The sequence below is a fragment of the Carassius gibelio genome, chromosome B3, assembly GCF_023724105.1.
Source record: "Carassius gibelio isolate Cgi1373 ecotype wild population from Czech Republic chromosome B3, carGib1.2-hapl.c, whole genome shotgun sequence".
Taxonomy (NCBI): domain Eukaryota; kingdom Metazoa; phylum Chordata; class Actinopteri; order Cypriniformes; family Cyprinidae; genus Carassius; species Carassius gibelio.
In genome coordinates this window covers 38769808-38784996 of record NC_068398.1, presented here as the reverse complement: position 1 = coordinate 38784996, position 15189 = coordinate 38769808, and the positions used below count along the sequence as shown (strand labels likewise).

The 15189-nt window shown below is 38.2% G+C and overlaps 1 protein-coding gene and 1 pseudogene across 1 annotated transcript in view; both read right to left on the bottom strand.

The window, feature by feature from the left end:
* The window catches only part of LOC127953451 (zinc finger protein 271-like), a 320721-nt pseudogene extending 308352 nt beyond the window's left edge, over window positions 1–12369 (bottom strand).
* LOC127953374 (zinc finger protein 271-like) overlaps window positions 1–15189 on the bottom strand; it is a 239850-nt gene that overhangs the window by 6732 nt on the left and 217929 nt on the right. The gene's annotated exons all lie outside the window — the stretch shown is intronic.

Here is a 15189-nt window from a genome sequence, read left to right as displayed (position 1 = left end):
GTGTGGTCGATTGTACGGTTAGTTGGGGGCCTGATAAAAAGTTTTTTCGAATTCCCTCCGAAAAGGATAGCGAAAAATGAAAGAAATGGTTGCTTGCAATTAGGCGATTGAACCTGGACGTTCCGAAGAAAGCCTGCAGCTTCTGATCGAGTTTGTGAGGCACATTTTGTTCATGGTAAGTCTTAGTGATGTATTTATAGAAGATTGAATAAAAATAAATAAAACTGAGTCAAATCAACCGAGTCATATGTTTACTTTTCGCGTTATGATTCAGTTGTCCCAAACCGCGATCCACAGCACCCAGACTATGTTCCTCACATCATTCTGTAGCTGTGCTTTGCTGCAAGCCTCACTAGTACATGCAGCATTTGTAAGTCCTATCCTGACAGCTGCTTCTACTTTAAACATTAAAGCTGCTACACGACTGCATGTTTCTCCAAGACTGGATTTGAAAGAAGGAGAAATGTGTAAGCTGTGATATACAATTTTTCACCATTAGTACAGACGCCATTGAAAGTCTCACACTGAAAACAATTGAATTGGTACAACAGTCACTACATTTTCAGTAAATAAATAAGTAAATAAGAACACTGATCAATGCAGACTTAACCGGCTTTGCAGTCGCAGTGAGCAGTGATTATTTCGCCGTTCTCTTTGGCGATCACCCACGGGAGATGCGAATCATGCTGTGACTCTGCTTGGCCAAGTCTAACCTCTGCTTTTAGCATGATCACTGCTTTCTGTTTGGCAGAAAAGATTGGCCCAACTTTTCGAGAAACAAAATAATCATAGGCCTTCAGACTTTTGAAAGCATTTAATTTTTCATGAGTGAAGGGTCCAGGGGTTTCTATTAAATAAGAATAAATGTCTCCCCAGCAGATTGGTGGCCAAGACACGGGCGAGTCGGACCAACGTTTTTTTGTCATCCCAGATCTCATATGGGCTTTGAATAACTTCGATTTTGTCACTAATACAAATTTTGAGCTTCTCTCCAAACCTCCTCCGGTCTTCAGATGTTAAAGTGCTTATATATTGAGGATTTTGCCCGCTAAAGGCCCGTTCACACCAAGCACGATAACTATAAAGATAACGATAAAGATATAGTTCTAAAAATCGTTCTCAATATTAAAGAATAGCCATAACTATAACGATAAAGGCACAGAGAAACGATATCGTTGGAATCACTTTCAGAAAGATTTTTCCCCCCTGATTAACGATAAAACATTGCCAACCAATCAGAATCAATCCGTCTGTAATGAGCTCGAGAATTTAAAGCAGCAGACGTGCGGCGTCCGCTTAAAATACACAGACAATATCGTTCGCTGGTGTGGACGCTAATATCGTTATCTTTATAGTTATCTTTATAGTTATCGTGCTTGGTGTGAACGGGCCTTAACTCACTTGAAAGTGCTCGTTGCGTCTTTACAGCCCGCCATACTGTTTGTTTTGTTGCCACACAACCACTCGCGTATGCGTACAAAGATGTCATCAAAGATCCTCCTATTGGGCTGTAGTAATTTGGAGATAAGGCTAGGTAAATCTGGGTATCATCAGCATAGCTGTGATAGGCAATTTGGTTCTTTCTGATTATTTGACTTAGTGGAAGCATATACAGGCTAAACAAGAGCGGTGCAAGGATTGACCCTTGTGGCACTCCACATGTCATGGACGTCCACTTAGACTTATGCTCTCCTAGACTCACATAATAGCCTCTCCCTTCTAAGTATGTCCTGAACCATTTGAGTACCATCCCAGAAAGCCCGACCCAGTTTTCCAGTCTCTGTAGAAGTATGTTATGATCGATAGTACTAGGGTTATTATTACTAGGCTTATTATACATGTGCATTGAAGTTTTAAAATGTATCTAATTTCTAATTCTACTTGTATTGAATTAAATGTTTTGGATACCAGCATTAAATTATTGTTTTTATTATTATTTTACTGACTCAAAGTTGGCACTGTGCATGTAAAATGCCCCAAGTAGGCTAACAGGTTTTATTTATGGGAGAAAAAAGTCTGTCTACTGGCGCCAAGTAAGCCTATCTTTGCATAACTCTGTTTTTTTTTTTTTTCATTTCTTACAATAACGAATGAAAATCGTTAGGTAAGATACATTTGAGTAGGCTTGTTTTGTTAAAAATCCATAGCTGTAATGCTTCGGTAATGCTCCACAAATGCTCAATGATTCAGCCTTTCAAACATACAATGACCTGGGTGACTGTGTCTGGAAAAAGATCGCAACTTTAATGGGAAAGGAAGGTAACAGCTGTGTCGTTATAGTTTTTGATAGATATGACCACCAACACTCAATCAAAGATCTTGAAAGACAAAGAAGAGGCACCAAGATGGGCATCCTAGCACCAACCTGGATGAGCTGAGGTGTCAGCAGCAAATCTACCCCCAACAGAAGATGGCTTCCAGCAACATGTGCTGAGAGCCGTGTACCAAACAGCAGTGTGGCATCACAGCCACCTGGCCAAAACTCTTCTCTGGAACCCAGTTGGTAGAGGATGGAGGCTCAGAGAAGGTGGCTGCATTCAATCTGTGATGTTCCAGAAGGCACCAGCACCTAAAGGAGTTAGAGACCTCACCCACCTCTACTGTAAAGATGGAAACTGTGCCGATGCCACCAAATGCCAGTGTCTTTCTGTGGGCTTGACCTGCACCAGGTTTTGCTCTTGCCCTGACTGTCCAAATATGACCCACTTTGTCACTGATGACAATGTGGATGAGTGGTGTGTTGCAGTTGTAACATCATGGGGGGTTGACCCCAAAATGTTTCAAGAGGGTCTGGCTGCAGGCTTTCACTTGCACTCTCAGACTTGCACACTCAGACATTTGCACTTCCGCTAGTGACATCACTTGCAGTCTTTATTTTTTATTTTGTTTATTTTTTTTATTACTTTTCGTTTGAATTTCCCAACATTTTATAAAGCCAGGTGGTGAAGACAAGAAAAAAGAAACTAAATTACAATGTCACTTGCAATTGCTACTTGAACTCTCCGCTACCTGTGACATCACTTGCAATCAACACAAATCGTGCATGTTGCCACTGGAGACAAGACGCTGTGGTGGTGATTAAATTATTAAAACTAATTTAGTACTATAACGTACAGGGTCCTGCAAGAAAAAGACAAGATCAGCAAATCCATGGCCAGAACACCAGAATATGAACATTTGCACAAAGTCTCTAGCTAAGCGTAGAAAAAAAACACTTAACATGGCTTAATATATTAAGATGCTATTAAAATATCAAATTAAATGTACAGTTTATTAATATAAGGAATATGTATATAGTATTTTCCTCACATACCGCAAAATGTGGCATAATGAACATAGATCATAGATGAGAAAGGCCAAACTCATGCTTCTCTACTTTATTAAAATACATAACTAATATGTACAGGCAAGCAGGTGAGCCCAGAATAAACGCAACACGCAAAGTTTCACATTAAGCATTTTTCCGTATAGAATAAACTGTCTACAACTTTTTTAAATCACTGTCTTTGTCCATTAACCTACATTATGTGTTTTATTTATAATTATTTTCTATAGGAGGAAAACGTTTAATGTACAATTTAACGCACTGCGCTCTGTACTCGTCTGCTTGCCTGTACGGAGTTGATCCTTTTAAAATCACATGCATAATGCCCGTTCATATTTGCTGGTCTGTATATACTTAGAGTCAACAACAAGACATATAGGCTAGCCTAGGCCTACTAATTTTTCTTTATCATCTTAGTCTGTTATTAGGCCACATTAAGCGTTATGTTGTATGGGAGGACAAAGTTTGCACATTGTGTTCATAGCCATCTGCGTGCCTTGTAGTACATTGAATAATAACTATATATCGAATTTGGTCTTTTAATTGAACTTAATGTGTCTGAATACATTATGCCATATTAAGTGTTAGGTTTTTTCTACAGGAGGAAAACGCTTAACGAAAGACTTTGTGCATTGCGTTCATATTCTGCTGTTCTGTGGCCAAGGTCTGTGCTTGTCTTTTTCTTGCAGGACCCTGTACGTTATAGTACTAAATTAGTTTTAATCGTTTAATCACAACCACAGCGTCTTGTCTCCACTGGCAACATGCAAGATTTGTGTTGATTGCAAGTGAAGTCACAGGTAGCGGAGAGTGCAAGTAGCGATTGCAATTGATATTGTAATTTAGTTTATTTTTTCTAGTCTTCGCCACATGGAAACTGTTATAAAATGTTGGGAAATTCAAACAAAAAGTTATCAATAAATAGAACAAAATAAAAGAAAAAGACTGCAAGTGACGTCGCTAGCAGAAGCAGTGTCTGAGAGTGCAAGAGCAAGTCTGCAGCCAACCCTTCTCCAATGGTTACCAAAAGCAGTTGATGTTCCAAATGGTTGCTGCTAGAAAATAAACTAAACAGCCTGAGAAGACAGGGCTCATTTCCCCAAAGAGTTTGTTTCTTTAGTTAGATTGCCATTTGTTTTATTTAAGACAGTAATTTAAGTTTTATTGTGTGAAGTTAAGTTATAGTTTTATTAAAAAGTTAATTAAGTTAAAACTCCTGGTCTCCTGTTTGTGCTATGGTAAGGTGTTATCTTTCGATTTCAATCTTTGTTTCCATATAGTACAAGGTGCCATATTAAATATTTTTTGATGTCTCTTATATTTGAATTTCTCAACATTCTTCTCACCACTGATAATGAATGGGTTTGGACTCAATTATGTCAGTGTTCCATTTTCATTCATTTTGGACACCTCATACATTGAGTGACAGAACACTTCTCTTTTATTATATATTTACATATTTGGTATTGGATTCAGCACAACCCCACCTTTCCAACAAGCCATCACATGTGTTTCTATGATAATGCCAGGCAAAGCAAGCACAAAGTAAATTAAAACATTCTGCATAGATATTAAATTTGTGTATGTCCGCTTATTTTAGATATGTGTTTACATGTGTCTATTTATTCCATACATCAAGATATTCACATCCAGTCTTTTCTAGTAGTTAAATCAACTTCCTGTGGGGGCACAGGAATACAGAATTGTATCATCTGCATAAAGGTGATATTTACAAAAATTAAGATTATCACAAACATTATTAATATAAACTAGGAAAAGCAAGGGACCCAAAACAGAACCCTGTGGAACACCCTTAGTTACAAGGACTGGGTTTGACAAATCGTTGCCATATTTGACCATTTGTGAACGATTGGTCAAATAACTATGGAACCATTTGACTGCATTACATCCAATGCCAGCTCTCAGCAGGGTATTAACCAGTAATGGATGGTCCACAGTATCAAACGCCCTTGTGAGGTCTATGAACAGAGAAACACAGCTAAGTTTACTGTCCATGGCCTCTTTGATGTCATCCATTACTTTTAAAGTGGCGGATATTGTACTGTGCCCCGACAGGAACCCGGATTGCATTTCATTTAAAATATTATGTGAGTGCAAATGTGATTCAAGTTGGGTAGCAACTAAAGATTCCAATATTTTAGAAAGAACAGGAAGATTAGAGATGGGTCTAAAATTATTCATGTCAAATCGATCACCAGACTTGAATAGGGGAGTAATGTAAGCTTGCTTCCAGATTGCTGGGATCTGATTAGAACTTAATGACATATTAAAAATATGAGTAATAGGCTCAGCTATAACCGGTGCATCCACCTTTAACAAAAAGGGATCTGGACCATCAGGTCCAGGTGCCTTTTTTGTGTCTATAGAATTTAATAATTTCATAACATCTTGAACTTGTAGGGCTTCAAAATCAAATGACAAATCAGAGATAGAAAATGTATTAGGTGCCAAAAAATGTGTTGAATCATCCCTTGAAATTGATGGAAACTGCTGATCAAATAGATGACCTGCCTTCTCAAAGTGTGCATTAAAGGCATTTAAAATGTCACTTTTATCTGTGATGGTTACATTTCCAATGATCAATTTCTGGGGAAAGTCTGAAACTTTTTTGTTCTGCAATAATTTAATTGTTTTCCAGAATTTAGAAGAATTGTTAAAGTTATCAGTAGTTGCATTAAGATAATAATTTGATTTAGAGGCCCGAATAGCTGAGGTACATTTATTTCTCAAAGTTCTAAAACGTTGCCAATCTACATTACTGCTGGACCTCCTTGCAAGGGACCACTTTTTATTTCTTAAATGAATTAACTGGGCTAGTTCTTGAGAAAACCAAGGATTGTCCCTATTCTTTATTCTATGCTTTTTAAAAGGATTGTGTTTATTGGCAATCAATAGAAACTGTTGCTGAAAAAAATCAACAGCTTCATCAAGAGTAGGAATCAATGCAACATGATCCCAATTCAGTCTTGCCAAGTCAGATAAAAATGCCTGCTCTGAAAAATGTTTAAAATAGTGTCTAGAAACAGCGAGACCCTTAAGTTTAGGTAATTTGGTGTTTCTAACACATCCTATTGCACAATGATCGCTTTGATCATTTACAAACACACCTATTGCTATATACTTATGAGCCCTGTTAGTGAGAATGACATCTAACAGAGTGTCACTATTAGGCTTAGATGGATTAAATCTGGTGGGGCTATCAATGAGTTGTACTAAATTTAGAGAATTACAAGCCGACTTAAAATTATCTGATTTGTCGCTGAGCCAATCCCAATTTAAATCACCAAATAAGATTATTTCGGAATTATTTAACTTAGACAACACTTCAATTAAAGTCGATAGGGTCTCATTAACAGCAGAGGGGGGCCTAATAAAAGCAATAAAATCAATGTTCGTGAAAGAGGCTTTTTAACATTGAAAGATCTTCAGCGTCCAGAAATACCGTCAGCAGAAAGGGAGAAGGAGGCGAAACAGTCACCTGAGATTTATATCTGAAGATAGGAATCCACCACCTCACACCCGGCGTAAAAATTGTTTAGGGCACACAGCAACCTCGGATCAGAAGGCGAAGTCGCTCTGGCGGATCCTCTGAAGCCTGAGATCGAAGTCCAACGATGGACCAGCTCGAATGCAAGGTCGAGCAGGTCAAGCAGGTCAAGCAGTCGGATGAAGGAAACCACCAACTTTTTGCTGATCGCATTCACACCACTGGAGACGAGCCTCTGCGGCCACTGACAAAGAACCAGCATCAAAGCCGTTATACACGCAATTGTGCAGCCGGCTGACCCAGTCACTGCACGTTGTCGCCCTGACCGATCCTTCAACTGGTGAAATTACTCCATAAAGCTGCCCGACTGCTAGACGTCAATAAAAACTACAATTCGCCATCCCTGTATAAAACCCACAGAACTTAGGAACATTTAAAAGCTGCTTAGCACTTGAGATAAGACCCAAGACAGGACTCCAAAAAAAACAGAGACACGCATGAAACTGCTATCGTGCCGCCATCTTGGCATCGAGCAGCTGTTCCTACAAGGAGCCATTGTTAACCGAGAAGATGCGCAAATCCACTTCATTTTCAGCGTTTATTTGCGGATCTTCTCAGTTAACAAACGGCTCTGTGTAGTAACAGCTGCTCTATGTGAAATCACGCACCTGAGGGAATATACCGCTGATTAGAAAACCGGCTTTACTGACGAGATGCGAATTAACGATCGGCCGATCGTGATCGGAGCAGCCCTACTTTTGATTAAATAAAAGCAAAATTTTGTTGTCTGGTGTTTGTACTTATTGCTTTCCTTAAGTAGGGGGGAAAATCAGAAAAAAATCGGAAATCGAATTTAAAAAATTTAAATCAGAGATTTTATTTTAAGGCCATATCACCCAGCCCTACATTGAACATATTTAGAAGTAAACTGCAACATACACAGTAGTGCAGAAGTAATATTAATGTAAAACCATCCTGACAAATTATTTTTCAGAATAAGACTGTACATACCTTTACTTTTACTCTCAATACCTTATGTATATTGGAGTATGCAAGATAATACTTTTACTTAAAGGATAGATCAGCCAAAAATGACAATTCTGTGATCCTTTGCTCCCCCTTAAGTTGTTCCAGGTTTGTTATTTTCATTTTTGGGGTTTTAAACATATGGTATTTGTAGTTACTAAAAGTGGTTTACTTAAGTATCTCAATATTTCTTCTAATTACGTTTTCATAGCGCTAAACAATTCCTCTTTTCCTTCTTTCTCTAAATCAGACTGGACCCCTGTATTGCAGGGGTCTCTGAGGAGGTGCTGGCCATTCACCAAGAGACTCACCTCCTGAAGACCCCAGAACACATGGAGGCAGCGCTGGAATCAAACTGATGTTGTTTTCCTGATGTTTATCCTAAACTATGCTGTAAATGATTGTAAAAAGTACTTTCAATTACAGAGCAATTTGTTTTAATGGGTAAAAAATATATTTAACGGATGAGAAAAAAGTTTTGTGAAAAAATTTACAAGCTGAATTAAACTTATTAACAACTAGTGTTGTCATGGTACCAAAATTTCAGTATTCTGTACCGATACCAGTGAAAATCCACGGTTCTCGGTACCAAAACAAATTATTAAAATTAAAACTTTTTATCACTAACAATAAAGCCAATGCCATTCTTTATACTTATTTACAATTGTGTTTAAAGTTTTTCTACAAATTATATAATTATGAAAACCAGTAAACAAGTTTCACCCAAATTTAATTTGTCTTTTAATGTGTGAAATTTAAACATTTTATTTTTGGTAAATAAAGGGGATTTACTATTAAAATTAAAACATGGAAGAAATATTTTGTGATTTATTTCTTTAAAAAAAATAAAGTTATGAATTTTTTCAACAGTAGTAGCAGTATCATATACATTTGACTAAATAATAGTTATATTTAGCAGCACAATGCCTTTATGTAAAAATGAACTTTTAATGAATGCATATTTGTCATTTTAACTGAACTTAAGACTGGTGGTGATGCTTAAGATATTTTTGGTCATTGAGGGTTTCTGTAAAAACAAAAAAAAAGTAATAGATCATATTAATTATTATTAAAAGATAATACTGCTAAGAATTCTACCACCATACTAACAATATACAATGCACTATTAATTGATGAGCTGCTGGGTTCATGAATATTAATCACGTTGTATGCGTTTGGTCAAACTGATTTGCTGAAATCAAAACAGGGACCGTAATAGATAAATGCCAGCCAATGAAATTGCCATTTGCGCATTAGCTCCGCCCACTACTGGAAAAATATCTTCTTTTTGTTCGAAAAATATAAATAATTCTAAATGAGCTCCATTATTTTGATGAGAAGACAACAAAGAATATAGTTTACATGTAGCGTGTTGATTCAGCGTGGTAAGACTCTCTCTCTCTCTCTCTTTGCATGTGTGAGAAAGCGACGGTGAGTCGTGCGCCTTCACAGAGTTTTTACAGAGTGTCAAATACAGGTGCGCTGTGCGTACATTGACATGAATCGAAAAGTTCAGATCGCTTGATAGAGAGAGAACTCTGAAGCTCAGATGCTGAAATTAATGCAAGCGTCACGCACTTCAATCTATGTAGTAAAAAAACCCGCACGTCTCTACCATTCGATCATTCAAAGACGCACAGAACATGCAGGATTCATATTTCTTTTTTATTCATAACTTTTGCGGCTTAAAGGGTTAGTTGACCCAGATACCAAAATTATGTAATTAATAACTTACCCTCATGTTGTTTCAAACCCGTAAGACCTCTGTTTATCTCTGGAACACAGTTTAAGATATTTTAGATTTAGTCCAAGAGCTCTCAGTCCCTCCATTGAAGCTGTTTGTACGGTATACTGTCCATGTCCAGAAAGGTAAGAAAAACATTAATCAAAGCAGTCCATGTGACATCAGAGGGTCGGTTAGAATTTTTTGAAGCATCGAAAATCTATTTTGGTCCAAATATAGCAAAAACGATGACGTTATTCAGCATTGTCTTCTCTTCCGTGTCTGTTGTGAGAGATAGTTCAAAACAAAGCAGTCTGGATATCCGGTTCGCAAACTAATCATTCAGTTCACCAAATCGAACTGAATCCTTTCAAACGGTTCACATCTCGAATACGCATTAATCCACAGATGACTTAAGCCGTTTACTTTTTTAATGTGGCTGACACTCCATCTGAGTTAAAACAAACCAATATCCCGGAGTAATGCATGCACTCAAACAGAAAACTGACTGAACTGCTGTGAAGAGAGAACTGAAGATGAACACCGAGCCGAGCCAGATAAGAAGAATCGAGGAGCTGCTGATACTGCGCATGTGTGATTCAGCGTGAAGCAGACCGACACACAGAGCATCTAAACTGAACTGATTCTTTTGGTGATTGTTTCTGAACTGATTCTGTGCTAGTGTTATGAGCGCGGGTAAACCGAAGGCTTGAATCAAGGGCAATCATCGCAAATGACGCCATGACGTCGAGCGCAAAAGAACCAGTGAACCGTTTTCTTCAACCGGTTTATTGAATCGAACTGTCCGAAAGAACTACTGGTGATCCGAAAACCGATGCAACCGGTTCTTAACTCGTGAACGAGTCTTTTGTTCGTTATCTGGCTCGGCTCGGTGTTCATCTTCAGTTTTCTCCAGAACTTTGAAAAAGTTCTACCTCGCCAGCAGCGACTTTCTGAGGGGCAATTTTTTTTTACCAGAACTTTATTTAGTTCCTGGTTCCTGCAGTGGAAACACACCGAGTACAAGTATAGCCCAAAGTCTCTAGTTCCTGGGTAAAGTTCCTGTGGTGGAAACGTGGCTCTACTGTCATATGTGCAAGCCGTTCTGGAGGCTGACGTAAGACGTAGGCATCGAGCACATGCCTCTGAGATATGAGAGTCTCACAAATATTGTTTACAAGAACAAAGTTTCCTTACTTTAGCAAAGGAAAACCAGTCTCTACTTGGCTTACATTGAAATCCTCCTAATTAGGCTAATGCTTCTAGTTAGTGACCAGCGATTTGTTTTGGTGTCTCTCATCCACGCTTCCATGTTCATCACTATTCACAAGTGCATGTGTGTCCTACGTCATCTGCCCAGAACGGCTTGAATATATGACAGTCAGGAGAAGTGAGGAAAAAGTGTTTATACCATTTAAAATATGGATGCTTTTCTTACAAAATCACAGATTCCCTACAGGAAGCCTTTATTCATCTATTTTTATTACAGATGCGCATGCTTTATTTGACTACTTTTGGACTATTGAACAAAAACACCCTCTTACTCCAATTCTAACGCTTGGAAGAGCCAGGATAATTATTTATATAAGTCAGATTGGATTAATCTGAAATAAATCAGTCATATACACCTAAAGAGTTCTTGAGGGTGAGTAAAACATGGCTTAATTTTCATTTTTGGGTGAACTAACCCTTTAATATCTTTCTTGTGGTGAACACAAAAGAAAAAAGATATTTTGATGAATGTGGGTAACCAAACAGTAGCTGGTGCACATTTGATAGTAGAAAAAATACTGTTCAACTGTCTGGTAATACACATTATTTAAAATAACATTTATCATGAGATCGGAATATTATTATGTTTTGTGAACAAATGTTCTGTACGTGTATCATGGCCTTATATCAGTGACTTAAAATACATTTTTCACTAACCACAAATAAACTTTGTTTTTTCAAAAACACAAACATGTATTCTACATCCATGCTGCACAGCATATTATTGTTGCACAGATTGTGCCGATTACAGTGTTATCACACTTAAGTTATTAATATGCTTAATAACTAAAGAAAAAAAAAAAAATACACACACACACATATGTCTACAAAAAAATTCTCCAGGGCTCAAAAATACCCAGAAAAAAGCTTTGTAAGCCTAATGTACCACAAACATTCATTAAAAATTAATGAAGAATAAACACCAACCTCCTTGTTCCTCCTGTTTTATTTCTGTTTCCTTGTGTTTTATTCTCCAGGTTTCTGGTTCCTCATGTTTTATTTCTGTTTCCTCGTGTTTTGTTCTCCAGGTTTCTGTTTCCTCGTGTTTTATTCTCCAGGTTTCTGGTTCCTCATGTTTTATTTCTGGTTCCTCGTGTTTTATTGTCCAGGTTTCTGGTTCCTCATGTTTTATTTCTGTTTCCTCGTGTTTTATTCTGCATGTTTCTGGTTCCTCATGTTTTATTGCCCAGGTTTCTGGTTCCTCGTTTTTTATTTCTGTTCCCTCCTGTTTTATTCTGCTGGTTTCTGGTTCACTCGTGTTCTCTTCTCTCTCCTCTTTCACAAACTCCATCTTCACAGCAGCAGATCTCAGTTCAGATGATAAACTCCTCTAGATATTCCTGCTCGCTTCAAAACTCAGTCACGACTGTGAGGACGAGGATATTACAGGTATTTACCGAACTGATGCAAAATCTGTATTTTTTTTTTCTCTTAGAAACTTGTCTAACCGTTTGTATTAAGGCAGCACACCGACATAACAACAACAGAGACGCCATGACGTCGGTGAAACTGAACTTCTTCCTCTGAGGTTTACTGGTGTTTGTCAAACAAACGTGTGTGTTTAGCGCCTCCCACTGGACTGGAGCGAAGCGACGAAAGGAAGAAAGACCTGCACTACGTCCGAAATCGTATACTGCGTACTGGGTATTTGAATTTGAATTGTTCTACTCGACCGTTAGAACAGAATGTTCTATATAGTATGAATGTGGGTAGTATGAATGGAACTCGGGCATATAACATCCTCCATGTTGGTGTCGTCACGTGACGTGCGTCTTCACAACAGCGCGAAAATGTAAAGAGCCCACTCGACTGCGCGAACATCAGCAATTGTTTAATTAATTAATATTAATTATTGTAGTTGTTACCGCTTTCATCTGCGTTTTAACGTTGATAGGATCAACAGCTCAGAGGAGGAATAGGTCAGCTGCTCGTAGATCACGCCTTCGTCGACAGCTTATACAATGTTTATAAAATAACTTAAGTATAATCACCTATAGCTTAAAATTTTTACCTCAGAATAAGAAGAGATGTCTATAAACACCGTGACAGAGGTTGATTTAGATCAACGAAATTAAGTAGTTTATTGTTATGAATAATTAAAAATACACAGGACAAACAAGAAACACGAAAAAAAAAGAATAAACTTGAATTAATGCATACATATATATATATATAGAGAGAGAGAGAGAGAGAGAGAGAAAGAGAATGAATACAATATATACTTACGTTAAATAAATATTACAAATAGATACAATATATACAATATAAATAATATATACATAATATAAAAAAAAAGTAAATACACATTTACAGACTGTGAGCCCTACAACCTACTGCCACCTGAATGCTGCTGTGCCAATGCTTCGACTATACTTCGAAGATGGATCTGACCATCGCCTCAGCCTCCGGCTTTCACGACAGTCCATCATGTCCATCATCGTTGAAGTCAGACTCTGACCATGGCTGGGAAAAGGATATTGAGGTGCTGGTGTTCCTGTACTGGCTGGCTCATGCAGCATCATATCGGGTTGTATCTCTGGCCTTCGACATCCCAAAGGCCACAGTGCATGACATTGTGCACAGAATCAGCAGGGAAGTGGTCAGTATTTTGTATTCCCGACCCTGGACGACCTGGAGGAAGTGGGGGCAGGTTTTTGCTCAGCTTTTTGCATGGTGGCTGGTGCAATAGACGGATGCCACATCCGGATCAAGCCACAGCAAGTGAAGCCCCATGCTACTTCAACAGAAACCTGTTCCACTCAGTCCAGCTGCAGGCCATCACTGACCACAAGGGGAAGTTCATCTACATCTTTGTCAGGTATCCTGGGTGTGTGCACGATGCCAGGGTGCTGAAGAACAGCCCCATTTACACTGGCCGCCTTTATTCACCTGCAGAAAAATGCATCCTTGGATGAATAAAGACTATTTAAAGACCCCTTCCAGTGCACAGCGTCTCCATCACTAAGATTCCTGTCGGCCCTCCTCGCGGCTGCACATGGTAACTGGGGATATCACAGCCCCAGGCTAATCGACAGGGGATCTCGGAGTTGCAGTGGTCCCCAGAGGTGCCACCCACCAACCACTGTCACACTGCCTAAGGCAGTAGCCGCATTTCCACTGTCGGGCCGGTGCGAGCCAGGTTTTAAAGCCGGACGGGGCTCATAGCCTCGGGCCAGTAGCACCGAGGCCAGAATAGCGCTGGGTTTCCACAGTCAGGGCCAGAAGCTCTGCTCCGCGTCACTAAAACACGCACTTTACGTTCTAATGAACAACGTCATGCAACCTCATCATTTCACCAACAAAGAGAAGTTATCAGAAAACTAATAAGAAATAAATCACTGGAACATGCGCGATCGCACACGCACATGATAAAAGCGGCTGTTTGTTTGCATGCTTTGTTAAATATTCAAACTCAAAAGCATCGATGTTTTAACTATAGAATAAGTGATACATTGATCATAATGATTCAATTTATCAGGACTCAAAATTAATCACACAGAAATACACTTATTTCTATTTTATTTATTTTTAACCCCAGATAGCTGAAGAGCGCATCATCTGATAAACATCGGATTCCTTTTTTATAGTCGTATTGATCGTCTGTAGATCGTCTGTTTGAGCTGTTAAATGAAACGTCTTCCCTACCTCTAAATGACATCTATACGACGTATCTTTATCACCCGAAATATGCCGGCATGTCCGTCGAGAACGGGAAGCTGCTACTTGATTAATTTAAAGGGAAATACTTGAGGAAATAACGATCATTTAAAATCCATATTCTGTGATTTGCTCTTAGTACAAGAACGTATATAGCATGTTTAAAAGCAAACATCACATTATTTTGTAGACATACATTTATTTATTAAATGTATTATATTCCATTGATGTTTTCAAGGAGACACAAACACTTTTTCTTTACTTATGTGCACAGAATTACACTGTGCGCTTTACGTTAACGTTAATATTGCTCTAAATGAACAGACAAAAGGTGACATACTTTACTGGAAACAAACGAGAACAAAAGCACAAAAAAGGGTTTTAACCACGTAATCCATCATGCACTTTTAAATCGGTTTGTCCAACTATCCCTGTTAATGGAGATAAACGCGTGTAAGATAATTGACTACTTGTAGGTTTTAAGTGTTCAACATTACAAGATTAGTGATTGTACTTAACGATTAAATGTAAACACACACATATATACATATATATATATATATATATATATATATATATGATGAGAAAGTTACTCCAAATAAAGTAACTACAGTATGATTATTTTGTACAGTACTTCAAATGTAATAACATTACTGTACTATTTACACTCTTGTAAAT